General features: G+C 38.2%; 1 long non-coding RNA gene across 2 annotated transcripts; it reads left to right on the forward strand.

Moving 5' to 3' along the window:
• Positions 1-27,506, forward strand: LOC107976384 (uncharacterized). Of its 2 annotated transcripts, XR_010159281.1 has the most exons (4): positions 1-86; positions 1,337-1,482; positions 20,449-20,541; positions 24,506-27,506. It is a non-coding gene; the product is annotated as an uncharacterized LOC107976384 (long non-coding RNA). The 2 variants fall into 2 exon arrangements; XR_010159282.1 differs by lacking the exons at positions 1-86; positions 1,337-1,482; positions 24,506-27,506 and adding exons at positions 11,463-11,623; positions 21,898-22,413.
• Positions 27,507-27,563: the final 57 nt, after the last annotated feature.

Here is a 27,563-nt window from a genome sequence, read left to right on the forward strand (position 1 = left end):
CAGAGAGCATATGCACTATCAGCCTTGGTAGTGGTGAGAAGATGATGCAGAACAGAGTCCCAGTCACATCATGAAGGACATGTAAAGTGAGAAGTAAACCTTGGTTGTTTTAAGCCATTGAGATTTGAGTTTTGTTACCAGAGCAGATCTTTGTCATCCTGGCTAATGTGCCTGAGAAGAAGAGGTTTAAGGAAGAAAACTTGTGAACACCAATGTGCTTGTTAGATTCCTTTGCTTGTAAGAAAGAGAAACTCAAGAGACTAATGAAAAGAAGGAACAAGTGTTTATATGGGTATATGAGTAGCTATTAGGAGCCCAGGCATAAGCTACTCTCTTATTTCTTTCTCATTGTGTCTCTGCTCTTCTCTACCTCTTTAATCTATTCTCACACTACCAACTGGCTAATTAATCCACTTCTTATCCTTTAGTCTGCATTTCGGAAGAATATAAGCCAGTTCCAGAGCTCTTAGCTCTAAGTAGCTTCATGGGCTGCCAGCCAACCTGGAAATGAGCTACTCTTGGGTCAGGTGCCAATCCTGCTCTAAACAGTGTCACTCCTACCTGAAACATCATTTAACTTTCCTGGGCATGGGACCTCTGGTACAGCAATGCAAGCAGTAGTGGGATATTTCTATTCTCGTCCCACTACAATTTATTTTTCACAGAATTGTGAAAATTATATTTTACAATTGGACATCAGATGTGTCTTAATCCATATCTACCAGCCCACCACAACCAGCCTAAAACCCTTATATTGCATTAGGGAAAGACCCAACTCCCTGCCTGGCCTACAAAGCCCTTTACGATCTAGCCTCTGCCTGGCATTCCTACCTCACCTCCTGCCACCCTCCGTCTCACACGTTCCAGCCACCCAGGCCTCCTGTGTCTCGCTTGGATGAGTCAAGCTGGTTTCCTCCTCAGGACATTTGCATTCTGCCCTTGCTAATCTTTCTTGTTTGAACACGCTGCCCTTGGCTCTGAGAAAGCCTGGTTTCTTCATTCTTATTCATTTTAAGCTCTCCTGTCATCTCCTCAGAGATGACTTTCCTGATTACCCTCATCTAAAGGACTGCCCTCCCTACATCGGGTTACTGGTACCCCTTATTTTCTTCATAGCACTTATCATCACCTGAAATTGCCTTGTTTATTCCTTTACTTTCTGTCTTCCATAAGCAGAATGAAATACCATGAGAGTGAGTATCTTTCCTGTCTTGTGAACCCCTGTACTCTGATTCCCTAGAATAGTCCCTGTCACACTAAATATTTTTTAAGTGAAGGAAAGGGATGGTGGGCAGTGTGCTCATGTGCTGGTTGTTCTCTGGTGTCCTCTATCCAGGTTCAGTGTCTACCCTTCCCTGGCTTGCTGTGTGTCTCAGGAGGTTGGCCTCTAGAGACGGTGTCACTCAGCCTCCACTGGGCTCTGGATTTCCAGTTAGGCTTGACCAGTGAGAGGCACCAGCAGAATATTGGAGGATAGTACAGGTAAGAAGTGGTCAGGGTATTTATCTCTACCCGGTTGAGTTTCACTATGGTTTTGGCAGTGGTTGAATTTTGTGAACAAAGTTCTTATTTACCAAGTTTCCAACTCTTTCCCAGCTCTAGTAATGATTTTCTGATGCTTTGTCATCCTTTTTAATACTTCCTTGATTAGACGCTATTTACAGTTGCTTTTGTTGCCTGCAGGAACTCTCACTGACACAGCAGGGGCAGGTCAGAGGCTGACAAGCTCAGTACAACTAACACTTGAGTTCATATAACTCACCCATAGCCACACAGAGAAAGTGGTGGAAGCAGATTTCAAATTTAAACTCAGGGAGTGTGAGGAGATCTGCAGAAACTGTTATATTAGAAGTCCAAGGAAGAGAGAATGTTAAGATGTTAAGATGGAAAGATGGAATGTTAAGGTGGTTTGTCAAGTGCAGTCGGAGTCCCTTTTTCTTCTGGGTTTGGTGGCCTCCTGCACCTTTGCCTTTCTCTGACTCTCATTAAAATTGTTAAATAAGGGAGATTTTAGAGTCCTAGGCTCAAAATTAAAATTTGGTTTATTTTGTAATACGGCTCCAGAAGCCTTTAATTCTCTATTTATTTCTAAAAGAAAAAGATTGGGCACTACTGACCTAGATAAAGACCCCAGATGAGAGAAGGACCAGTGAGTGTCCCTTAGATATTTCTTTTAAAGGTAGCCACTAGGGCCTTAGGGAAAGTACTTTCAGGAACAGACAAATTGCACCAGTTTGAGAGTGAATGAAAGGTAACTATGAAAGAGTGAGTTTAGATAGCATTTTTAATAATTTTGGATGGAAAGGAAGAAAAAGGGGATAGCTAGAAGGTAATACAGGGTGAGGAAGATGGGGACATTCTAACTGAAGGATTCCAGTGTGTTTATAGATTGAGGTAAAGAAGGCTGGAGAGAAGAGGGCATTAAGGCACAGAAGAGAGGAAATATAATGAAGCCAGGTTGTAAAGGAGATGAAAGAGAATGTGGTTAAGATATTAGGGGAAGGATTAGAGGCAGGGGAGACAGTGCTTCCTTTGAGATTCAAAGGAAAGATGTAGAGATGAATGCAAATTTGCCACTGCCTATTTCTAATCGTAATAGATTCTGTCATTTCAGGATTTATTTTAATGTAGTTGGGGAGTGGCAGGTAGTTTTTCTCTCCCCTTTGATAGCCTGGGGCTTCATTTCTATGACTTTTCCTGATCAAAAATGAGAACCGATCTATCTTCTCAGCTCTTCAGGTGTCAATTATACAATAAGCAAATTTTTCCAGGCTCCCTGTTACATACTTGCCACTACACTTCTGACTGAGATGTGGTATTTTGTTAGTATCTGTTGAGGACTGAAAATGAGATCAAAGAGAAAAATCCAATCAAGCATTAAGTAATCATATTTAAATCGAAAATGGGAAGATACTATTAATGAATTCAATGGTACATCACTCTCTAAACTCTAAATTTGCTATTTTATAATTATGAATTTCTGTGTATTGTACAATATTAGCTTCAGTTAATTTTAAGTGCACCCATAATATTAAATGTGTTTTGATATGTGGTTGTTGAAGCTAACTGTTAAAATTAGTTTGCTGTGATTTATTGTTATTCATACAAATGGTTTATCAAATGCAATTGGAGTCCCCTTTTCTTCTGGGTTCGGTGGCCTGCTGTGTTTTTGCCTTTCTCTGACTCCCATTAAAATCTTTAATTAAGGGAGATTTTAGAGTTCTGGGCTCAAAATTAGAATTTGGTTTATTTTATAACAGGGCTCCAGAAGGCTTGAATTATTTATTTTATTTTATTTTTTATTTTTGAGACAGGGTCTTGCTCTGTCATCCTGGCTGGAATGCAGTGGAGTGTGCATGGCTCACTGCAGCCTCCACCTCCTGGCTTAAGTTATCCTCCCACCTCAGCCTCCTGAGTGGCTGGGACTACAGGCATATGCCACCCCGCCTGGCTAATCTTTGTATTTTTTATACAGATGGTGTTTTGCCATGTTGCCCAGGCTTCTTTAGAACTCCTGGGCTCAAGTGATACACCTGCCTTGACCTCCCAAAGTGCTGAGTTTACAGGTGTGAGCAACTGTGGCTAACCAGAAGCTTTGAATTCTTCATGAAATTCTGAACCACATAAACACATAAGCCAGGCATCCCTCAGTGAATAACTCCTGCAGCAAAAGGAAATGAAATTATAAGTGCATTGCATCAAATGGTGGCCTCAGGAGAACAATGCTGTTCTTCAACAGGCTCCTCAGCTAGCAAGGCAAATAGTTTGTAGATCCTTTTTGGTGCATTTTACAGAGACAAGTGCCTTTTTTTCAGACTTGCTTAAGATCTGTAATTTAAATAAGTACATTTGGACCCTGTATGAAATTGCTCTTTACTGTTAACAACTAATTCTTCCTGAATGAGGAGTATTCAGCTTATTTGTTCAAGAAGAGTATATTGAGGGTATATACTTTGCTAGACTCTTTTGAGAATATAAAGATGAATTAAAGGCATTTCCTACCTTCAGGGAGTACAATCCAATTGTGAAGAAAAGAACAATAACTCCATTACAAAGCCTGTGTGGTGCGTGCATCAGAGTGGTGTTGAAAGGTTTAGGATGGCAAGGGAAAGCACAATGACTCCAGATGGGGTGGCCGTTTCCAAATAGTGCTCCTAGTTCTGTTCCTTGGATGTGTTAACTAGACACTTGAAACGGAAGGTGTCCTTGATACTCTGAGCTAATGGTGAAAATAACCAATCTTGGACAACTCTCCCATGCAAGGTTACAGTTGTAGTGGGAAATGCTGCAATCTCATCCATGCTTGATCTGCCATCCTCATGTTTACACACTCGCCCATGCTTCCCCAAGTACGCACCGCCCTGAGGAGTCTCTCCAGTCTCCCTCTCACACTGCTCCTCACTACATATTTGACCCAAAGAAATGAGTCTTGGTGGAGGCAACATATAAGGATTAGCAGAGAAAGGGGAATCACCAACTCGTATTAGCTAAGTAACTGTTTAGCTAATTACCACTCCCAGTCAGAAAATGAAAAATTATAGGTTGACTCTGCAGATGTGACTTCCAGTCCAGAAGACTCAGAAGATTTGGTGTTTCCAGTTTCCATTAATTTCAATTTCATGGGAAATAGTATTTCAGGATTCCAAAAAGAAAACTGTTGTTCATTTATAAAGGTGAACAAAAATGCCAGATCTTACTGTTATTATACTTACGTTACCATACAAGTTGATATACACACAAAGTACTTCTCAGTCTAGCCACTACGCTAATTAACACCGTATAGCATATTAAGGAGAAAAAGTAATATAAACTATCCACCTTAAATTTTTGTTTAAAAATGTAAGTAAAAGGAAAATTCAGAATATTCTACTGCCAATGAACCTTTGTTTACTAGTATAGAAAATATGATTAGAAACTTATATTGATTACTTTCACAGAATAAATTCATTACTTTTTAGTCACACTAATAATGTCTTTTTAGTCACCCAGAATAATGTCTTTCAAGATTTATTAAATACTATGGTTTTTTAACTCTTCTCATTAATCAAGACTTAAATAAAATCTATGATTGGAGAAAATTTTAAGAATTTGAACTTGAATCTGGATTTGCATCAATATTATTTGTTTCATTTATAAGATATGAATTAGGGAGGAAAGATCTATACTCTGTGGAACTCTAGGCTTAACGTGACTGACCTCATCTCTTTACAACCTTCTCTCCCAAACCTGTGCTCTCAGTTGAAGAGGAAGAAGAGGGGAAACTTCATCTTCAGTTAAAAGAAAGGAGTGAAAAACAAAGCACAGGAAGTGAGGGGCTTGCCTGCTAAGCCACCAAATAAGATCTTACTCAAAAATGTCTTGTTGGGCATCTACTGTGATCCCAGCATTTTAAAGGATACATTGGAGGTGTGCCCTCAAGAATCCATCTTTCAGTGTGAGACGGCCTAAACAACTGCACCACAAAGTGTTAAATACAGTGACAGCACTGTCAGAAGGAATAACTATATCTGCCTGGGAGTCAGAGAAAGTTTTGCAGCCATAATGATATTTGAGCTGGGTGTTGAAGTATAAGTATACAGTTATTTACATCTTACTCATTTCAAAAGGATTTAAGCTGTCTCTGGGATTTGAGCAGACAGTGGGAGAGTAGAATAGCCTTTCAGGCACAGAAAGTGCCGAAGCACAGAAGTATGAAAAGGTACAATGTGCTTGGGAAGTGGCAAGCTGTTCTGAGGACACAGGCATAGAATGCACCTCTATGTACTCTGGGGGAAGCCAGGCAAATAATATCAACAAATATGCCATCCTCTAACAGTGGTTTGCAGACTTGAGCATGCATCAGAATTCCCAGGAGAGCTTTTCAAAGAACTGTTTACTGGGCCTCATCCCCAGAGTTTTTAATTCTGCTGGTGTGTGGCCTTGGAAAGCAAGAATTTGCATTTCTCACAAATTCCCGGGTGATACTGGTGCAGCTGGTCTTGGGACCATACTTTAAGAACCATTTCTGGTTTTCTGGACTTCTTCCTATAATCAAGTGGGAGTCCCTGGAATTGTTAGAGCTTTAGAAAGAAATAAACATATTTGGATTTAGAAAATTTACTAAAAGCTATGAGGAGAACCAGGGAAGGAAACCACTTGGTAGATTATGTCACATGTCCAAGAGACAGAGTAAATAGACTGCAACCCATTTATGGAAAGATGAAATAAACGTGAGAATGTCTAAAGCATAACAAGATTACTTGGAATGATGGAATATGGGGAATAAGAGAAAGGGAAGGAGTCCAGGATGTTACAATTATGTTCCACAATATAAATGAAATTCTATAGTGTTTATGAATTCAAAGAATCTTATTCCACCAACAAACCATACAAAGTTTTAGATCATGTTCTTGCCAGTATCATGAGCTGGGCCTTTACAGCTAGATAAAGAGATGGCCCAGTCATGGTCATTCAGCAGTCATATCTCAAAAATGAGTAACCCGAAGCCCACTCAGATAGGAGCAAAACTTCCTAAGGAATCTTCTAGGGGTGCTGAACCCACTTCTAGTGGTTGCAGAACTCATTGCACCCGCTCTTAGTATCAGAACCTTGGCTGTAAATCAGTCGTGGTGTTTCAGCAAAAGAAACTCAACAGAGTAGACAGACAACCTACAAAATAGGAGAAAATATTTGCAAACTATGCATCTGACAAATGTCTAATATCCAGGATCTATACGAAACTTAAACAAATTTTTGAGCAAAAAGTAAACAACACCATTAAACAATAGGCAAAGGCCATGAACAGTTCTCAAAAAAAGACATACATGTGGCCAAAAAGCATATGAAGAAATGCTCAACATTATTAATCACTAGAGAAATGCTAATCAAAACCACAATGGGATACCATCTCACGTCAATTAGAGTGGCTGTTATTAAAAAGTCAAAAAATAACAGATACTGGCAAGGTTGTGGAGAAAAGAGAGGGAGGAGTATAAATTAGTTCAGCCATTGTAGAAATAAGTGTTGCAATTCTTCAAAGAACTCAAAACAGAATTACCATTCAACCTGGCAATCTCATTATTGAGTATATATCCAAAGGAATATAAATTGTTCTACCATAAAGACACATGCATGCATATATTCATTGCAGCACTATTCACAAATAGCAAAGACAGGAAATAAATCTGAATGCCCATCAATGGTAGACTTGATAAATGTGGTGTATATGCACCATGAAATACTATACAGCCATGAAAAAGAATGAGATGATGTTCTTTGCAGGAACATGGATGGAGCTGGAGGCCATTATCCTGAGGGAACTAATGCAGGAACAGAAAACCAAAATATCTCATGTTCTCACTTATAAGTGAGAGCTAAACAATAAGAACACATGGACACAAAGAAGGGAAAGCAGACACTAGTACCTACTTGATGGTAGAGGGTTGGAGGAGGGAGGTTCAGAAAAAATACCTATTGGGTACTATGATTATTATCTGGGTGTCTAAATAATCTGTACACCAAACTCCCATGACACACAGTTTACCCATATAACAAATCTGCACATGTACCCTTGAACCTAAAATAAAAGTTAAAATAAAATTGTGGTGTTTCCAGCCTGAATATACTTCAACAAGTGTAGGAGCCCTGTCCCCTGACCCCCAGTACATAAGAGACTTCATGAAAACTATAAGAAATTGATAAATTGAGACTGGTGGAAGCCACAAAATGGAAACATTAATATATTTGAGTAAGTTGATACCAATTATATTAAACACTTAAGAGGGAAGTTTTGAAATTAACTTCCAGCTTCTCTGTCTAGCAACTATGGAGCCCTTAGCCAAGAATATTTAAGGAATAGTCTCTATTCTGATCTATCCTCCTTTGAATGTTTTTCTTTTTCAGGTGCCTTGGTTCTGATGACACTCTTCTTGAGTTATACGACGTTCTTATCTCTTGCGGGGCTGTTGAAATAATCAAATCTTTGTACAAACACTTATTTATCTTTTTGCAGATTTTGAATTTTCCCATCAATATAATTTCTGTCAGTAGTATATCCAAAGTAGTTGCTTTCCTTAATCCTCATTGCTAAATATTTATAACTCATTAGCCTTTCTGTTTTTGCAGCCCATGAACCCTCTGTGTCTCTTGGATTGGACTACAGCCTTTGTGGTGTGTCCTTGGTTAGGACTACACAGGGGGTGGAAGGAAAGTATGGAGTGGGGTGGGAGTAAGATAGGAGTTACATTTTGCTCCTTTTGACTGGAAGGATAACTTTCATATGGGGTTTAAACTGAAAAAAGACTGGCGCAGTGGGTCATGCCTGTAATCCCAGCACTTTGGGAGGCTGAGGTGGGTGGATCACTTGAGGTCAGGAGTTCAAGACCAGCCTGGCCAACATGGCAAAACCCAGTCTCTACTAAAAATACAAAAATTAGCCAGGTGTAGTGGGGGGGGGCCCTGTAATCCAGCTACTTGGGAGGCTGAGGTAGGGAGAATTGCTTGAACCCAGGAGGTGGAGGTTGCAGTGAGCCAAGATCACGCCACTGCACTCCAGCCTGGGTGACAGCATGAGACTCCATCTAAAAATAATAATAATAAATTATTGGGAGAACCCGCCCCCAATATTTCAACGTAGGTTCTTTCTATTTTCCCTAAGTGTCAGCCGGCTGAGAAATAAAGAGAAAGAGTACAAAGGGAGGAATTTTACAGCTGGGCCTCCAGGGGTGACATCACATATTGGTAGGACCATGATGCCCACCTGAGCCACAAAACCAGCAGGTTTTTATTACGGACTTTAAAAGGGGAGGGGGTGTACGAACAGGGAGTAGGTCACAAAGATCACATGCATCAAAAGGCAAAAAGGAGAACAAAGATCACATGCTTCTGGGGCCAATAAAGATCACAAGGCAAAGGGCAAAGCAAAGATCACAAGGCAAAGGGCGAAATAAAAAACTCCCAATAAAGGTCTATGTTCAGCTGTGCACATATTTCTTGATAAACATCTTAACAGAAAACAGGGTTCGAGAGCAGAGAACCAGTCTGACCTCAAATTCACCAGGGTGGGTTGTTTTCCCCACCCTAATAAGCCTGAGGGTACTGCAGGAGACCAGGGCGTATTTCAGTCCTTATCTCAACCACATATGACAGACACTCCCAGAGCAGCCGTTTATAGACCACCCCCCAGGAATGCATTCCTTTCCCACCGTCTTAATTATTAATATTCCTTGCTAGGAAAAGAATTCAGCGATATCTTCCCTACTTGCACATCCATTTATAGGCTCTCTGCAAGAAGAAAAATATGGCTCTATTCTGCCCCACACTGCAGGCAGTCAGACCTTATGTTTGTCTTCCCTTGTTCCATGAAAATCACTGTTATTTTGTTCTTTTTCTAGATGCACTAATTTCATATTGTTCAAACACACATGTTTTACAATCAATTTGTACAGATAACACAATAGTGGTCCTGAGGTGACGTACATCCTCAGCTTATGAAGATACTAGGATTAAGAGATTAAAGTAAGACAGGCATAAGAAATTATAAGAGTATTATTGGGAAAGTAATAAATGTCCATATTAAAATGAAATCTTCACAATTTATGTTCAGAGATTTCAGTAAAGACAGGCGTAAGAAATTATAAAAGTATTAACTTTGGGAACTAATATATGTCCATATTAAAATGAAATCTTCACAATTTATGTTCTTCTGCCTCGGCTCCAGCCAGTCCCTCCATTCAGGGTCCCTGACTTCCCACAACAATAAATAAATTGAAAAAAAATTCCTCCCTTGGACAGAAATTTTACCCTTTCTTTATAGCAATATTAAACACAGTCTTTGGCTGCAGTCTTTCAGGAACTTCTCTGATTCATCATTTTGTGCTCACAAATCATATGGGAAACAAAAACTTGCATAATACATTTCCTCAGTATTGGGGTAAGGGGGGGTTAATAAATTAGACCTCCTCACCACCTAAGTTTTGAACTGTTGAGAGAGATGTAGGTCAGTCAACTGAAGGTCAAAACTTTAACAATATTCCTGATAGAGTTGATGGAGAATGGACCTTAGAGTGAGAGCCAAATAATAGCTCTCTACTGCCAGCAGGAACCTTGGAATAGCCCAGTAGCTGGAAGATTTGAGTGTAGAGCAGACAGACTAACCTAGGCCAATCACTGTCACCCACTTACCAGGTAATTAATTCAACCACCACAGAGAGCAAGAAGCCATGAGAAATACTTCCTCATGGAAAGCAAAGGATAAGTTATGTAAGACATATATTTTATAAGAGAGTTTTAAAGATAGTAATAAAAAAAATGGCCAGGCGCAGTGGCTAACACCTGTAATCCCAGAACTTTGGGCAGCCAAGGCAGGAGGATCGCTTGAGACCTGGAATTTGAGACCACCCTGGACAACATAGTGAGACCCCATCTCTGCAAAATACATTTTCAAAAAAGAAAATAACAATGACTAATGCTAACCATGTCTAAAAATGACTTCTAAACTATAGAAAAATAGTTTCTTCCCTCAAAGGTAATAAATGTCAAACACAATAAGGAATTTTAAAAATTCAAGAAAGTTAATATTTATTTTCAATCTATGAATGAAGATGATGATTAACTACATGCATATCTTGTGTTGACTCCACTAAAGGCCTGTTTAATTTTTTAAAAGGTACAATTAGGAGAGTTAAGATTTTCTAACGTCACACACTAGTTCTTCTTCCATCTGTTCCTCCAGTTTGCATAGTGGTAGAGTTAAAGCTGGATCCATGGCCACCCAGCTAGAAATACAACTGTTTAGTTTTACTCGCAGCTAGAAGTAGCCACATGAATAAGTTCTCTCCAGCGGAATGGTAACATAAGAGTGATGTGCGCAACTCTAACTTCATTTCTTTGTTTTTTGGGGTTTTTTTTGAGACACAGTCTCACCCTGTTGCCCAGACTGGAGTGCAGTGCAGTGGCACAATCACAGCTCATTGCCTCCTCATCCTCCCAGGCTCAAGCAATCCTCCCACCTCAGCCTCACAAATAGCTAGGACTACAGGTGCATGCTACTACACCCAGTTAATTTTTGTATGTTTTGTAGAGGCAGGTTTTTGCCATGTTTCCTAGGCTGGTCTTGAACTCCCAGGCTCAAGTGATCCTCCTGCTCGGCCTCCCAAAGTGCTGGGATTATAGGCGTGAGCCACTGTGCCCAGCTGAGCCTTACTTGTTTAAAACGAGTAGTTGTTCCCCACTTCCATTCCCCCTCTGAGTTGAATGCCAACATGGCAGAGACCGGAGGCACCAGGGACCCTTTGTGACCTAATGGAGCAGAGCCACTCTAACCACATAGTCTGGCCAGACTGTGAGATGAGAAATAAACTCCTATGTTATTTAGGCCACTATATGTTTAGGGCTTTTTTTTTTTTTTTTTTGTATCAGCTTAACATATCATTTAACACAAATATGTATACCCATTTAAAAGGTATTTTGAAAAAATATTCAATAGAAAAATATCTGTACAATTAGCTACTGTGGTGGATTGGATAATGGTCCCCAAATGATATGCCTACTCAGAACCTGTGAATGTGAGTTTATTTGAAAATATAGTCTTTACAGATACAATGAAGGTAAGGATCGCCAGATGATATCATCCAGGATTAACCAGGTGAGCCCTAAATCCAATGGCACGTGTCTTTATAAGAGACAGAAAAGAAACCAGAAGACAAGAAAACCATGTGAAGGCAGAGGCAGAGATGGAAGTGAGGCATGTGAAGCCAAGGGACACCTGGTGTCCGCAGGAGCTGGAAAAGGCAAGGAAGGCTTCTCCCCTAGAGTTTTTACAGAGAGCATAGCCCAGCTGACAATTTGATTTTAGACTTCTGGCCTCCAAAGTGTGAGAAAATAAGTTTCTGTTGTTTTTAAGCCACATACATAGTTTGTGGTGATGTCTTATGGCAGCTCCAGGAAACTAGAACAGCTACCTAATAAAATTTGATCATGAGGATAGAGAAACTGGACATGGAGAAATAAAAAGAACAATTTCTTGTATTGTTATGAAATGCTGAGAGAAGCACAGAGCACTATTTACATTAGTTTTATATACTGGCTCATTCATTCATTCGTGACTTTTTAAAAAAATTATCTGAAATGCCTCAACTGCTGAAAGATGCAGGGCATGTAAAATGAACCACAGGGTCCCAGCCCTCAAGAGGTTCCTTGTCTCCTTGGAGAACATAGATGTTCATAGACAATACTATTTTATTCATTTTAAAAATAAATTTCATGTGAGAATTACAGGCTACTTGGCAATGAGGAAATCACTTACTGAGTTGTTAGGAAAATAAGTTTACCTGTCTAAGAAAATCAGATATGCAATTTGTCCCATGATGATAATTCTGTCTGGTGAATAGGATAAAAATATTGATTTTTTAAAAAGGTTACTTGTACTTCTAAAGCAATTCACTTTATAAAATAAATTTTTTAAATAAAATATCCTCTAATTTAGTTGAATGCTTACTAATAGTGATAACGACTTGAGAAATATGCTGAAAAAAAGAATTTGAAAGCTTAATTCTTAGGAAATATTACCACTTAATCATTAATCAAAATGGAATAATATCTTAATATGAAAATAAAATGACTTACAGAGGCAAACATTTCATTTATATTTTAGTAATATCATTATATTAAAAGCTAAGTACCAAGAAATCATGTAAACACTTTTAATGTAATTTTTTTTTTTTTAAGACAGGGGTCTTGAGCTTCTGTCTTCAAGTTTTTCTCCTATGTTGGCCTCCCAAAGTGCTGACATTACAGCAGTGTGAGCCACTGTGTAGTGTGAGCCACTGTGCCCAGCCAAATGTGATATTTGTTATTCTTCTATGCCCTTTGGAAAAATGGTATTCTAAAAGTTCGTAAAATAAAAGGAATTGGCTTGAGTTCGTTAATAAGTATTAATAAATACAGGAAAAATATTGCTTTGCATAACAAAACTAGTTTAATATTTAAAAACAGTTAAATATTTTTCATTTGCACAAAAAAATCTGACCAAACTCCTTTTCAGATTTAATGCACGTGAATAGAAGTTAAGATTAATATCTTTGTATTCCTGTTTTTATATTTTTATTGCCTTATAAGTTGATGAAATAACATTCCCTTCTAATGTTAATGAAAATCTTCAATTGAGAATAAGCTGGAAAATCTATTTAATAAAGGGACTTTTTCTAGGGGGGCATTTGTGCATAATTCCTCTTCATATACCCAGTATATAAAATATGCCTTTTAAAAAATATTTTGACAGCCCATAAATACAGTACCTATTTCAAAAACACAATTGTCCTGGAGCCATTCCTCAGGTTAAAAGTCAAAAAGCCAAATAACAAATTGGCTCTGTGATGACACAGAAAGAATGTATTGAGCATTATTCCTTGGGTTGCATTTAGACTTGGGTATGAATAGTCCAAGATTCTTCCCTATATTAGTTTCATATTGGTGCAACAAGCTACAGAGTGAGCTAAAAAGTGTCCTTCTTGGTTTTATTACAGGTTAAACTGTAAAGCAATATGCGATCTATTGTCTAAGTTATCTCAATTTTATTTTGGAACTTAAGATCCTCACTAGGTTCTCTCATTTTGAGGGTCATCCTTCTTAATTACTCCCACTGTTTGCTGAGTCCCTTCCCCTCCCCGCTAGTATTTTAGTCTGTTTCATATTATCTTTTATTTTGGCTCCCTTCTAATTTTTTACTAAATACTGAACTTGTATGATATTCCCTTTTATGCTAGGCAGTATTATTTTGACACTTAAAATGAGGACTTAGTGTATAAGAAATGTATATTGAAAATATGCATAAAAACACTGGAAGGAAATATACCAATATGTTTCCCTTTGAGTGTTATTACAAGTAATTTTTAAAAATCGGCTTAGTACTTTTTATCTTTTCTAACTTTTTTGGACAGAGAAACAGATAGCACTTTATTTTGCTTTGTTCCAACTGCGAAATTGGACAGAAAATCCCTCTAGGTTTTTGTTTGTTTTGTTTTGTTTTGCTCATGGGTTATCTTGTTAAAATGCCTTCACTGGAACTGTTTTATGTCAGGAAGTTTGTTGTAATGTCACCTTGATCATTTCTGATTGTGCTTAGTTAGATCTTCTGGGTTTTTGTTTTGTTTTGTTTTGTTTTTTTGTTAATCTAGCTAGCAGTCTATTGATCTTCTTTATCTTTTTAAAGAAACAGCTTTTGGTTTCATTGAGCCCTTATATGATTTTTGGTTCTCAATTTCATTCAGTTCTGCTCTGATTTTGGTTACTTCTTTCCTTCTCCTAGCTTTGGGGTTACTTTGTTCTTCTTTTTTAACTTCCTCTGTGTGTGATATTAGATTGTTAATTTGAGAGCTTTCAACTTCTTGAGGTAGGCATTTAGCACTATAAACTTTCTTCTTAACACTGCTTTTGCTTTGTTTCAGAGATTTTGGTATGTTGTGTCCCTGTTTTTATTTATTTCAAATAACTTTTTGATTTCTGCCTTAATTGTATTGTTTGTCCATAGTCATTCAGAAGCAAGTGATTTAATTTTCATGTAATTGTGAGGTTTTGAGAGATCTTCTTGGTATTGATTTCTATTTTCCATTCTTGTCTGAAAGTATAATTGGTATGATTTTGATTTTTTTGAATTTGCAGAGACTTGCTTTATGGCTGAGCATGTGGCCAGTCTTAGAGTATGTTCTGTGTGCAGATAAGAAGAATGTATATTCTGAGGATGATGAGTGGACTGTTCTGTAGATGTCTATCGGGTCCAACTGGTCAAATGTGAAATTTAAGTCCGCTATTTATTTGTTAGTTTTTTGTCTTGGTGATCTGTCTAACACTGTCAGTGGAGTGTTGAAGTTCTCTACTATTATTGTGTGGCTATGTCTACTTATAGGTCTAGAAGTGCTTGTTGTATGAATCTGGGTGCTCCAACATTGGGTGCATACATATTTAGGATAGTTAAGTCTGCATGTTGAATTGAAACTTTTATCATTATGTAATGTCCTTCTTTGTCCTCTTTTACTGTTGTTGGTTTAATGTTGGTTTAAAGTCTGTTTTGTCTAACATAAGAATAGTCACCTCTGTCTTTAATGCATTCCATTTGCATGATAGATCTTTCTCCAACCCTTTACTTTGAGCATGGGATGTCCTTACGCATGAGATGGGTCTCTTGAAGACGGCAGATAGATGGTTTGTTTTTGTTTTTGTTGTTGTTGTTGTTTGAGACAGGGTCTTGCTCTGTTGCCCAGTGGTGTGATCACTGCAACCTCCGCCTCCTGGGTTCAAGCAATTTTTACACTTCAGCCACCCTAGAAGCTGGTACTACAGGCACATGCCACCACGCCCAGCTAATTTCTATATTTTTGGTAGAGACAGGGTTTCACCATGTTGGCCAGGCTGGTCTCAAACTCCTGATCTCAAATGATCTGCCCACCTTGGCCTCCAAAAGTCCTGGGATTACAGGCATGAACCATCACCCCAGGCCTAGGTCTTGTTTTTTTAATCCAACCTGCCAGTCTGTGGCTTTTAAGTGGGGTGTTAAGACCATTTACATTCAGCGTTAATGTTGATATGTGAAATTTTGATCCTATCATGAAGTTATTAGCTGGTTGCTTTGTAGTTTTTATTGTGTGGTTGCTTTACAGAGTCTGTGGGCTACGTATTTAAGTGTCTTTTTGAGGGAGCAGATATTATTCTTTCATTTCCATGTTTAGCACTCCTCCCTTAAGGAGTTCTTGTAAAGTTAGTCTCTTTGTGCTTGCTTGTCTGGAAAATATTTTATTTCTCCTTCGTTTATGAAGCTTAGTTTGATGGGATATGAAATTCTTGATTGAAGTATCATTTCTTTAAGAATGCTGAAAATAGGTCCCCAATCTCTCCTGGCTTGTATGACTTTTGCTGAGAAGTCTCCTATTAGCGCAATGGGTTGCCTTTGTACATAATCTGACGTTTTTCTCTAGTTGCCTTTAAAATTTTTCCTTTAGCATTGATCGTAGACAGACTGGTGATTATATGCCTTGGTGATATTTGTTTTATATAGCATCTTGCAGGTGTTCTCTGGATTTCTTGTATCTGAATGTGTATGTCTTTAGGAAGATGAGGAAATTTCTCTTGAATTATTCCCTCAAATATGTTTTCCAGATTGTCTTCTTTTTATCCATCTCTCTCAGGAATACCAATAATCCATAGGCTTTGTTGCTGTACATAATCCAATATTTCTTGAAGACTGTTCATTTTTGTAGTTCTTTTTTCTTCATTTTTTTCTGACTGGACTAATTCAAAAGACTAATCTTCAAGCTCTGAATTCTTTCTTCTACTTGTTTCAGTCTATTGACAAAAGTTTCAATTGTATTTTGAAGTTCCTTAATTGAGTTTTTTAGTTACGGTAGCTCTGATTGACTTATTTTTAAGATATTTATTTCTTATTTTATTTGCTGGATTTATTTAGAAGTTTCTTTGTGTTGATTTCAACCTTATCTTGGATCTCATTAAGCTTCCTTGCTATCTATGCTTTGAATTCTTCATCTGTCATTTCTGATTTTCCATTTTGGTTAAGGACCATGGCTGGAAAGCTAGTGCAATCCTTTGGTGGTGTCACTATATTGAGATTTTTCATGGCCCTAGAATTCTTGCACTGGTTCTTTGTCATCTGGAGATGCTGGCACTTCCAATTTTTGTAATTATTTTCCTGTGGTTAGGATGTTTTCTTTTTCTTTCTTTATGTTATTGTTTTTTTTCTTCTTTCCATTTCCCTGCTTCCTTAGGGGATGTGGCTGCAGAGAATTTTGGCTAGGGCCTTCTGGCCTTGCATTTATAGCCCTATGCACTTCTGTCAGCAGGTTTTTTACTGGGTTATGCAGTTCCACTCCACCCTTCCTGTGTGGAGATCTGCATGCAGAGGGACCCTCTCTGCTTTATGCCAGGCAGATCTGCAGGCACTTGGAACACCAGTTCACCTTGTTCAGTTGATATTACCCAGATGTTGCTTATAGGTAAGAGCTGGCTGTGGCCAATGCAGCTGGGTATATACTTGATCCTTGTTTACTGGAAGAAGATATCTGTTGCCTCTGACAATGCACTGATTTATGGAGTGCACAGTGGTCTGAGCTCCCTGCTCAGCCCTGGGTGGTGGAGGGGCAAGATGAGTAGAGTTGGACTGGGAAGGTCCACCTGCAGATCCTCCAATGGCAGGCATAAGTACCACTACTGAGGGAGCATCCAGTGGGTGGCCACCAAGTGCCCAAAGATATGCCTAGGTGTGGAGCTGAGAAACCTCTTCAGCCCCAGTTCTCTGCATGGGAATGAGGATAGTGGGTACTCTAGGTTCCTGGAGATCTGCCTAGGTATGAGGTGGAGAGGGCCCCTCTGCACCCAGATCTCTGCACAGGAAAGGTGGATCAGCTCAGGCTGCTGAATCAGGTGATCTGTTCCAAATACTTGAAGATCTGCCTGGGTATGAAGCAGAGAGGGTCCCTCTGCACCTGGATCTTTGCACAGGAAGGGTGGGGTGGCTCAGGTTGTCAATCCAGGTGAGGAGATACGTTGAATGCCTGGAGATCTGCTGGGCATGGAGCGGAGAGGGCCTGACTGCACCACAATCTATATATAGGAAAGGTGGGGCAGCTCAGGCTGCTGATACAGGCGAGGGGTGCTCTGAATACCTGGAGAGACCTGCCTGGGTATGGAGCAGAGAGGGACCTGCTATTCCATGTTTATGTCCCATGCTACACCATGTCCATGTCCATGAAGGGTCGGGCAGCTCAGGCTGCTGGTCCAGGCAGGTGGGTGCTCTGAGTGCCTGGATTTCTGCCTAGGGGTGGGACAGAGAAGACCTTGCTGCACCATGATCTCTGGGGAGCAGGCTGGGGCACCCAGCAAGGACACATGCAGACTGATTCCAGGTCACCAAGCTGGCCCTAGCTGCAAGTCTTGCCACCCAGGAGAAACTACAGCTGTAGCAGCTCTCTCCTGCCCCAGCCTTGTGATAGGAGAGAGCACAATTCCAGTGCCTACTGCTGAGGTACTTCCCAATTTGTGGCTATGTAATTCCCTACCCCACTCCAGGGCAGGTGCTCCAATCTCTTGGCAGAGAGTAAAATGCTTCCACAGCCAGGCTGCTAGGTTGACAAAGAATGGCTGACTTTGTATGCATCTGGATTAAAAATGGCATCCTGCTTTAGGTCCCGGGTCTGGGAAAATGCCTGCAGGTTTTTCTGGTGTCTTTCCCTCACAGTGTCTCCAAGCCTCTCCCCAGTTTATTCAGAGCTTGGGAGAAACAAAGTGCTTTCCCTTGGCCTGGGTTGCTTGGATCCCCAGTGGAAAGGTAAGTCACAGAGGAAGGTTTTCTGCCTCTTTCACATACTGGGGCTTCACGCACTTTTAGTAGCCAGATGCTGTCACAGGAGCTGTTTGCCCACATTATCCTCCCTGGGATCTGGGGTGTCCTTCACAATTCCAGTGGATTCCCATTTTCCTTCCTGAATTAAAGCTCACAGAATTGATCTTTAGGCACTATCTTGTTATTTCCCAGTTGCTGAGGCATGCTAAAAGCCTCAAATCTTGGAGGGCAAAAACTCCTTTCTAACTTTCTATAATAAAATCTGATAGATATTTACATTCGTTTATTTGCAATTTAAAGTGTCAGCTTTATTCTACAAATGTAAATAGGGGGAAGGAGATAGCTGTGGGGTCTCTAATGCCTGTCCTCCAGGGAAGACAGCTGGGTTCACAGTTGTCTTCCCCAGGATCAGTTAGAGAAGCTGGAGAATCCCATTAATCTCTTTTAAGGAATCCCTACGTATGTAGGGATACCTTTGTATGGCAAAGGTAGTGTTGAAGAGTCTTCTTGTGACTTACCAATTCATGAGGCACATAAGCACCAAGGAGCCAGCATTGTACATATTTTACTTAATCCAAATTCATTGTAAATGAGAAGTATAAAATGATATTTAGAAACTATTGTCCAATGGAAGAGAAAAATCAAATGGGATCACTGACATACTCAATTTTAGCTTAAGTTAAAAAGAAAAGGTGATAAAATTATATTTTTGTTTAAGTACCTAGGTATCTACTATGATTTTAGAATGCCACATGGTGGTTATCAATTCATTAGACAGAAGCTTGAAATGTATTTGTATACATATGTAGATGCATATAATTTTAATGAATTATCTTTTTGCCATTAAATTCTATGTATAGCTTATCTCAGCAGTATTGGTTTTTGGTAATACAATGTTTGATAAATCTTTGGAAAAGTTAACATGAAATCCATTGTTGTTCTATTCAAGCAGCCAGAAAGCACTTTATTTTAAGCATGATTCAGGTGGTAGAAAGAATAAAATCAGTTTTGTGTTGGTGTTGCTGCTTTTTCACTCTGAAAAAGATTTTTGTTGCGTTAAAGCCATTTTGCTTCTCGAAGTGAATCTTCTTTCCTATATTTTCAGTAAGGTTTCTTATGGGCATTTTCAAATAAAATATATAAGTGGAGACATATTAAACCAGTAATATTGCTTTCCAGGTGTTCAGTTTCAACTTCAAAACACAAAGAAAAATGTCAAATAGGACTTAGAATAAAGTTGCACTAGGTTTTTAAGACTTACAACATTCACTTATGGAACTACTCATATTTTAAGACAAATATAAAAATGTTCCCCCTGGTGAAATGTTTTCTATTATATGATACATAGTTAAATCAATGAGAAATAAGAGCAAGAATAGACAAATACTAAAGAGAAGCTTCATTGTGCAAATATCCGCAGAAAAACCTTGAAAAACATACCTCCCAGTTGTAAATATTACAGCTGAGTTTACACAAAATGGCTATTAAAGCCAGTGGGAGTCATGCATTCATACATTTCTGGCTAGTATAGGAGTTTTTAATCATCACTAAAGCCTTATATAAAGGTCTGTGTGATTCCTTGTCTTAATTATTTTAAGTAGCAGTTCCTGTTTCAATGTCCAACTTTTCTGCTGATTTAATGTTTTGAAACATCAATTTCTGAAAATAAGGGGATAATCACTATTTCAGTTGTAAATTAGTAGGTATCACATTTGCTTTTGTAAACTTGATTTGCAATTGTTGTTTAAGCATTTACCTATTAGCATAACAACAGATAACCTCGTATTATGTTTTGGTAATGACTATGTAGACATTTTATCTGTGAGAGGGCTAATGCCTATCATGGATCAACCCACTAGTAACTTGTGCTTAATTTAAATCTGGTTTTAGCCTAATGGTTTGCTTATCTCACTTTGAGGGGCTGTTAAAGATCAAAAATAATTTAAAGAAAATAAATTTAAAGAAAATTAAAAAAGAATTTTAAAAATTTGTATTACTTTTCAGAAATAGAAAAATCATGTTATAAAGAATAAACTAAAGCAGTTTGAACACAACAGATTTGATGAAGACCATCTACGTTTGCTGCCTCCATAACTTGCCTTCCTTAACCTATTTATCTGCAGATGCTGTAGAAGAACCTCTTCTGCAAGACCATTGATTCATGCCTTGAGACAGTATGAATCAAGATGACTTTTTTTTTTCCAAGGAGTTTTTAAGTAAGTAAATGAATATACCAGTCAGGAGATGAAAGAGAAGTCCAGCCTAAAGATGCAAATATAGAAGATACCAGTATTTCAGTAGTTGGTAAAACCAAGGCAGTGTGTGAGATCATCTAGGAAAAAGATTATCTATCAGTTTTCTAAAGCCCATGCCTTTTTTGAATAAACAGAACACCTTTTCCCCCACCCCATCATCATTGAGAATCTTAGCCTCAACATCCACCTAGTTCCAGCTTTGTTTTTGTTTTCTACATTATAAAACCAACATTTTTGGCTTCATTTTCAAATTACTATAATATTTAACATGCCTTTTCAGACTATATATGTGACACCCCTGATGAATAAGAAGAGCAGCCAGCTGAGAATGGGAACTCTACAAAGCTATTTTTTCAATGGCTGTGACTGACCCACTCACCTCACAGGGTGGGTAAGAGCAGCAAACCATATAGATCTCTACTTATATGAAAACCATATAGGTAGAGATCTTTGAGACTCAGTATATAAATGCCAGAATTTACACGACACTCTTGCTAAAAACAGATAATATCCATTTCTAAGAATGTGTGCAAAGGGAAATTTTTATGTTAGCACTTGCTTTTGGAAAGTCTAGCATGGTATATTACAGCGATTAGTAGTTCTATTCATTGTAAAATTTCAACCACATAGCTGCAAAGTAACTCATGGTAGATATATTTTATTACCAGCATTCAAACCATTCTTAATATTTAATAGTTCTCTAATTCTAAATTTAGCAGTCAAGTGGAGCAGCTCATGAACAGTGTAGGTCGTAGTATGGGTATCCTTTATTCAGCGTGGGCAGTCTTGGCTTCACTGTCAAGATTTTGTTGAACTCCATGGATTGGTTTACAAATATGTAATTGCTCTGTATATTATGCTGTTTACAGTGAATGTCAAGGCCTTTACTGACACCAATATCAGTAAAGTATATTCTGCAAACAAAAACAGCATTTTTTACTTTTAAATCAATAGTTCATGTGTACATTATTTAGAAATTTGAGGGAGATTGGGTTACTATTTAATGTGTTTTGTCAGAGTGCTAAGAGTATTTCTAAACTCGCCTTAACTAAGTCTCCTCCCCTGATACCTCTGAGAGGTGTATGCTCACAAAGCAAATGATTCAAGGGAGAAAGTAACTAAGCAACAACAGTTAAAAAAAAAAAAAAAAAAAACTTTATTAGTTAGGAATTTAGCTTCAAGCCACTCTACAAAGCTCTAGTAAGCTTGGCTGAGTACATGAAAGGCTTCTTTTTCCTGAGCTTATTAGGCCTGAATAGCCTTAAGCTAAGGCAGGCTCTTAGGATGCTCTCTCTTCATTTCTTTTCCTTTTCTTAGACTCCAGTGGGCACTAATGGAAATGGAGAGAAAGACAAACAAGAGGACCCTGTTAGCTCCCTGTGTACTGCAGATGTGGTGTAGGCTGTGCTCCGAACTTAAGAGAGAAGAAGGAAGAGAGGACAACCCCTCTATCCCCAAATTCTCTTCCAACCCTGTTCTGCCAGCCATCTGATTGGAAGCAAGAGGGAAGGGAGGCCTGTGGTGACCTCTCTCCTGACACCAGGGGAAAACCTGACCCTAGAAAAATCAGCTCAATCAATATCATGTGATCTTATCAAAGCAAGCAACCCTACTCCCTAAACTGGTGGAAAGGGTGTGAATGTCAACTAGAGTTCTATACTTTATAAACAACAAAAATATTGCAAATTTTGAGTATCCTTCCTAAAGAAAACAACATATTGTAATCTTGTTTTCTGTTAGATAAACCTCTGTTAAAAAGAAGCTTTGTTGGAACTCTCAAGTCTCTAAAAAATAAATCAGCCATCTTTTGATTGCTTAGGGACCCATGAAAAAGTCTGAGCACACACGCATTCTTTACGATGAGTCTCTGGCACTAAACCAGAGCCCTAGTGAGTGAGGCTGAGTCATGGCATTCCGCAAAGTCTCCTTTTGTGCCGCTGGCCTAAAGCCTAGATGAAAAGAAAGCAAAGAGGCTCCTTTGATTTCACTGCCCTAGGCCTACGCCCTAATTGTTGCTTTCAGAGTCTTGTAACTTCAGCAGTAAGAAGGGGGAAAGTCAAGTTTAAGAAAGAAAAGTGCCAAGGGTAAAAGATCAGTTCTCCTTCATAACGTAAAACTGATCTTACCTGTGTTACCCAGTCATGAGCCATTGGTGTGCATGTGTGAGTGTGTGTGTTGGGGGAAAAGGGAGCATTTTAATATGAAAACTATGTGAAAAGACACACTCTATAAGAGACAAAGAACAGCAAATCCCACAGAATGCTAAAGGTGCCAAAGGTAGAGCTGTTTACTTGTCTGCGAATCTCTTGGAAACCTTCAGCCAACAGCTGACTGGCTCAGCTTCCAAATTGTATCTTCCTTTGGCTCTCTGGCCTTCTCCCACTGAGATACTCATCATGTTGTATTATTCTTCAACAGCCATCATTTTCCTAGACTGGAAGCTACCCGAGGGCCAAAACATGTCTGTCTTGTTCTCCAGCACTTATTAGGCACTCAATAGATTTTGTTTTTCCTGTTGAATGGCATTTAATCATACACTTGACTGTAACCTTTATTCAGAACACTATTGGGGAAGGTATTTAGGGGAGGGCTTCATCATGTCTCCTAAAGCATAGAGTCTTTAACCAAGATTAACTCTGGAAGTATTATCATTTAAATAACTGATTATGTTAGGAAAATTAAACTCATAATTACACACACACACACACATTTTAATTTGTTAGCCTCTCAGACTAGGTTTTATGTGTCTGTAGCCCAATGAACCATCCTTTTTTTGTATGCTCACTTGTAATTTCATTATGAAAATTTTTGTTTCAGCTAGACTGTAAACCACAAGAGTACAGAAGACTTTGTCTTGTTTACTGCTGGATTCCTTGGGCCCAACACCTGGCCTAGCATATATTAGATATTCAATAGCCATTCACTGGATAAATGAATGAAACACTCAGCAATCCCTTTTTGCAGACAAATCAGTAATCTCTTTTTGTCATTTTGCTCATTTGATCACCTCCAGGTTTTCATTCAAAGACCATTAGAGGTCTAATGTGTATGCTAACTATTGTAGTTGCTGCAGCTATTCATGATCAGTTATGTTTATGCTTCATTAATTCTTATATTTCATTAGAAAGACAAGGAAAAATAAATTGTTACATTACTATTTCAGAAATTAATTTTAGAAGATATCTGAAACTCAATTCCAAAGTACATACCACTAACTTTTTGATATTATAAAATGGTGCATACATCTCTATATGCAATATATAATACATCTATATAAATCTGGACAGTATAATACAGTTTTTACTGCATCAAAATTTATCAATAAAGTTACATATAAGTAAAATTTTAAACTATAGGCCAAATGTATTTTTGTATTTACACGTGGTCACAAATAACTCTTGGTGCACAATGGTATTTCTATTCTAGATAATCCCCACAGTTCCACTTATGTAAAGTACCTTACAAAAAGATCTTTTCAGTATTTAATCTAGATATAGATATCAAAAATGATTCTTCATTTTTTGAATTACTGAATTTTCAACAGATTATACCTTATGTTTAATCAAAAAAGATGAATAGGACTGGAAAAGTCAATTATAAAAGCAGTTGCTGCTTGCTAGTCTTACACAAATTTTTATATTTCTTTAAAGTGGAAATTTGAGACAGCAGAAGATAGTGATAAATTCTTACATATGATGCGTGTGCTTTTTTTTAAAAAAAACAAATTTATGTATCATTTTTATGTTAGATGCCTTTTAATTTACATTGTCAAATTATAAGGCCCTCAGTATTAAAAGGAATCCAGAAAGATGTTCGTTCTGAGAAAAAAAAAATGGTAATTTAAATACCGTATTGCTATTTAATCAAGGAAAGTTCAACTTTGCTCAATTCATAAACATTTAAACATAATTTATTTCCATAATAGGAACAGCTATGCAGAGGAGGAATGACAAGTAGAAGAGGGGAAAAGGGAAAATATAAACAAAAAAAAAGTACATTCCACACAAAAGCAGAGGAACCAAGTGAAATCTGAGATGTGAGTAAAGTACTCTTGTTACACCATGTTAACCACTTAGGCTGTAAGATTCAGCATGTGACACAATTTTCTGAGGCTTTTGAAGTAGTAATACTAATTATACGATTAAGTATAGTACTATTAACCTTGACTCTGGAAGCTCCAGGAGCTTTCATTCATTATTTATTCATGGAGCTCAGACTATACTACTCTGGAGGTACAGAGATGACTATTTGCCTTCAAGGGATATACAGCCAATTAGAGAAGACAGACAAGTAATCAGAGGATGCTAATATAGTTTAATATGTACTATAATACTGGAAATGCTATTTTGTGGCAAAACGTGCTAAGAAAAGAGTCCAAAAACTCTTTTTCAGGATTTCATGTGTTGGATGTTAAAATGGCATTTTACAGCTATTTTTTTAAAACTGGCATTAGTTGCACTTAAAATAAGCATTTCATAGCAATAATATTCAATATTATTTTATAGTTCCCTATATAATAAATGAATACTATTTTAGTCACATATTATTTCAAGTCAGTGTGCAACTTTTTCCCACAGTTAATATGGGACCAGCTTATTTCATAATTGATATATCAGAGCAAATTCAGCAGAGTGGGAAGGAATGAATTTGACATTCAATTCCTTGCTTCAGAATATAGTAAAATGATAGCTCCTTTGAAGTTGCCCCCAACTTTTTCTGAGTTTGGGGTTCTGTGAATATATTTGGTTCTGGAAGAGTTACAACAGTGTTGCTGGAGGGTACTATAGCACTAAATACCATTTTGATACCTTTGTTTATATGGGTGATTATAGTGATAGCTTTTGATATAAAATCAGGTAAAGCTCTGGATACTTCAAAGGAATCACTCCACCATTTAAATTAGTATTTCCACTGAACAAGGATCTGTGCAAAGGCTACTCCAAGTAGTGTCATGTGGAGGATGCAATAAACAGAGGTGCTATTGCCTAATTTGTTTCAGTAAGTATACATTAGGATTAACCACTCAAAAACACTAATCACAGTTTGGGCAAACATCCTCTCCCTCCTCTGAAGAAGTCTAAGACTGAACTTAAAGGTAATTCTACCAGAACTCTGAAGACAGTGTTGTGTAAAATATTCCCAGTGAAAATAAATTAGTGGAGAAAAAAATCTTAAAGAGAGGGCAAGCTGTATGCAGCAGAAGTTAGCAAGAGCAGAGATACATTAGAAGGAACGGAGCTACAGCAGGAAGGGTTGGTGAAGGGATTAGCCTGAGACCAAAAGAAACTGAAAGGTGAAGAACTGGGGATTTTAGAAATGCATTGAAAGCCAATTTGGCTTGATTTCAGTCACATATTTAATTTCCTCATTCTTACTCTTAGGAGTATGCCTAAGAACATGCTGCACTGTCTCTACTCCTTCACCCACACCATCTCAAGCGAGGTGGAACCAATGATATATGTAGTAAATTTGATTAGAGTAAGAGTATCCTTGGCTGAGCTTCAGCCATCGTTCCTTTCAGGAGCATCATTTCTTGTGGAGAGCATATGTTCTCCTTCTCCTCCAAGGACAAGCTCTTTCTCCCATATAAGAAGACTCGTTTGGGTCCAATGCTGCCTTGAACTTGGTTAAATCTGCTGTATTCTGAGATTTGACATTATCAAATTCCTGTGGCTAACAGACATAAAGCTATATTCTCCAATCTGGCCTCTATTGTTAATAAAAATGTTACGTTAGTTTCTGTCTGTTATTCTTTTGTTTCTCAATGAGATCAGTATTGGGTGGGAGAAAGGACTGTTATCTCACGTGCCAATTAATCATTTACTCATCAAGTATAGCATGCATTATGTGAGTGTGGCAGACTGCTAGTGGGCCCCCCAAATCTGCCCTTCCATTCTTATTCAGACATGGATATCCAGCTAGAGACCATATTTCCCATTCTCTTTGCACAAAATGTGACCATAGAGCTAAATATCACCATGGAAAGTGATCAGAAGCAATGAGTGCAACTTCTACCTCACTTGCTTCAAAGGAAGTTACTTTCTCTTGTCTTCCTGTGGACTAGACCTTAGGAAAAGCTTCAAGCTAATTTGACTATTCAGAGGAGGACTGAGTCCCAGGGGTTAATAGAGCAGCATTGTGGAGGGAATCTGAGTTGCTGGATGTCCTTGGAGAGTAGACTTGGCCCACTATGATACCTTGCCCTATTACATAAAAGTGAAATAAACATTTATCTCATTTCCATTGTGTATTTGGGGATCTTTCTTAAAGAAGCTTAGTGTTTACCCTAACACCCAGGATCAAGTTGATTTGGCCTTAAATAATCACTGTTATAAGATGCAGAGAGGTAGATTGAATTTATCATACGAATGTCTTTAGCTACAAATTAGCCCTATGGGGTATAGCTACTATACTTCTTAGAGAAATGAGTGGCATAATTTTAATATAAATAATATGACAACTATTAGTATATTATTAATACATCCCAAGAATGGTATGTGAGACAAGAAGCTCCCTGGTTGTGCTTATATCTGTAAGAAAGGTAACTTAAGTAAACATAGGCTTGCTCTAATTCTGTTTACTTGAACCAGTTAATTTTCAGTTACATTAAGAAAGTTTGACAAAATCCTTTAGGGCTTTCAGGCAGACAGGACAGCAAGCATAAAGGTTCCTAAGCCAGGAATGAACTTGGCATGTGTGAGAGTCAAAAAGAGCAGTGTACCTGGTACATGATGGATAAAGAAGAGTTGTAAAGAATGAATTTAGGCAGATTGGCAGGGGCCAGATCAGACAAGTCCTTGAAAATCAGGATAAGAAATTTGGATTTTATTCTAGGCATGATGGGAAGCCATTAGAAAACTTTAAGCAGCTAGATGGCATTAGTAGGTCTCTTTTTAAAAAAAAAACACCCTATCGAAAATTGATACAAAAAAAGCAGGAAAACTGGTTAGGGGATAGTGTAGTAACTTAGGCAACAGAGGACA

This window comes from Pan troglodytes, chromosome 7 (genome assembly GCF_028858775.2).
Source record: "Pan troglodytes isolate AG18354 chromosome 7, NHGRI_mPanTro3-v2.0_pri, whole genome shotgun sequence".
Classification (NCBI taxonomy): domain Eukaryota; kingdom Metazoa; phylum Chordata; class Mammalia; order Primates; family Hominidae; genus Pan; species Pan troglodytes.